This window comes from Schistosoma mansoni, chromosome 4 (assembly GCF_000237925.1).
Source record: "Schistosoma mansoni strain Puerto Rico chromosome 4, complete genome".
Lineage (NCBI taxonomy): Eukaryota > Metazoa > Platyhelminthes > Trematoda > Strigeidida > Schistosomatidae > Schistosoma > Schistosoma mansoni.
In genome coordinates this window covers 235,303-237,539 of record NC_031498.1, presented here as the reverse complement: position 1 = coordinate 237,539, position 2,237 = coordinate 235,303, and positions in this window count along the sequence as shown.

Genomic DNA, 2,237 nt, shown 5'->3' with positions numbered 1-2,237 from the left:
AATGGTGTGAAATCTTGCTAAATGATATAATTTCAATTTGAGAGATTCACATAAGTACCAGAGTATGATCATCGTCTTTCGCTAGCGCTATATATTTGATTCATTTATTACCATCATGACATTGACCACACAACCTTGGTACATAGTCAGTAGCTGTCAGATGTAGAACGAAGTCACAACTCAAAGGCACTTGGGTTTGTCCATAATTAGTTCGCTGTCGGCTTCCATTACTCAGTAACTGAAGATATTTATAATAAGTTTGTGTGTCGAAATCTTTGAAGGTCCCGTCATTTATACGCTTTATGAAACATAAGCTCATTGCTTTCTTTTAAGTGTAAATTCAACATTGCTGACACTCTCAATAGTATATTCACAAAATATTTTGATTTATATAAGATTGATGCCGTTCATTCTACATGCCATGGTTAGTTGTTTGGTCTTCCCTTACCCTGATGTGGTATCACAGTGACTATCTCAATCTCATTTTGTTCGATCACTAGACTTCTGCGTTTGCTATATTAAGTAACTGTATTTGTGATTATTACTGTTCTATTGATTAGACTGTCCTTTGACGATAGAAGCCACTTTTGTTACTCGTAAGAAATGACTAGTGCTGCCAAAACGTTCGATCTTGCATAGAGTTGTAGTTGATTTGTTCACTGTGAACGAATATACGTAATATGGTTGCGAAGATCACGTTTTCCTCTGTGAGGAGTGACCAGTTTTGTATTCCTTTACAATTAATGTCACTGTTACCTTGTGGTTTGATTGTACCAAGTCCTCGAAGTGCAGAATGTCGATTTTTGTTGGGCAGGGGACTTGTTTTCCAGCTCCTAATTGCACTGATTTTGTTGAACGAAAATTGGACTATATCCATAGCGAAACTATTCAGACATTCGCGCAACTTGTGCTATTCTATATGAGTGTTCATATCTTTATAGTATTTTATTTGTGATCCAATCCCTGTCTTTCGATTTATTGGTGATTTCGTGGTCACGAGTAGGGTACTAAAGTGATAGAGTACAGTTGCTTCAAACATAAAACTGGTGTATTTGTAGAACTATGGTCTGCTTCGTTATATGCACCTCATCTTAAAAGTAGACCTGTCGTAATGTGACTACCTAATTTATGCGATCTTACGTGGGAGTCTCATTATCGTCTGGAGTGAGTCATCTTATCGTAAGAATCAGCAATATGATGTCTGGAGCTTCTGAAGAACACATTTAGGCTAAAGATAGAATAATATATTTAATGTGAATAAAGATAAGTTACGCAAAATGACCACGTCTACGAGACTGAACCATACCATCGATTAATTAGATGTTCCCGCGTTCCCCATTACTGATTTTCTCTCCGTGTTAAATGCTGAATCTCTATTTTCCCACTCATCGTGTGCTCAACTTTGAGGATGTGTGATTGTGACCAATGACACTACAAGTTCATAGTTAACAGATTGAAGAACAGGAATGCGAAAATATTTTCTGTCAAAAGCTTTTAGTTTTTCTCCCCTAAAAAGAAGTGGGAGATTATAGTCCAGCCAAACTGTTAAGTTCATGTGAATTTATGTTGTTTATGTAAGTATCCCACTCTCTTCGTGCAACGTTAGTTTCCTTGTCAGTAGTACACAGTTCGTTTTGTGCTAGCAGCTGCAGTGGATAGAAAATCCTCTTTTCTACACTCAACCAGTGTTCAAAACTAGTGGCTGATAATGAGCAATAATACCAGTGATAAATTATTCAAAGGATTGGACATGTAGAATTGTGGTCCAGTTCAGTATTAGTATATTTACCTTTATAAGTTTGTCACGGCGTGACTACCCAGTCTATAAGGTCTTACGTAGAAGCCACACCATAGCTTGCACTGACTCGTCCTGTTGTGACAATCAGCAATATGACTTCTAGCACTTTTGGCGAACACATTTGGTCTGGGGACAAATTAATATATAATAAGGTATGAATTACACAAGATGACCACAAATGACCAAACTAAAACTGTCGTTAAAAGTGTAAGACAATAATTTGATATTGAATAAAAGTAAAACATAATACACAGAACTAAAAGACATGGGAATATAACTTAGCGTTAAGCATGAAACAAAAGCTTGTGGTTCCCCGGAATTCATAAGCAGAAGGGTCTTCTCACACACATAATTAAAGGATCTTGGAGTCGTTCATTATTTCCTTGGTGATAATGTATGTCTGACAAAATTATGTTCATGTAATGAGTTCGAAGTGTCA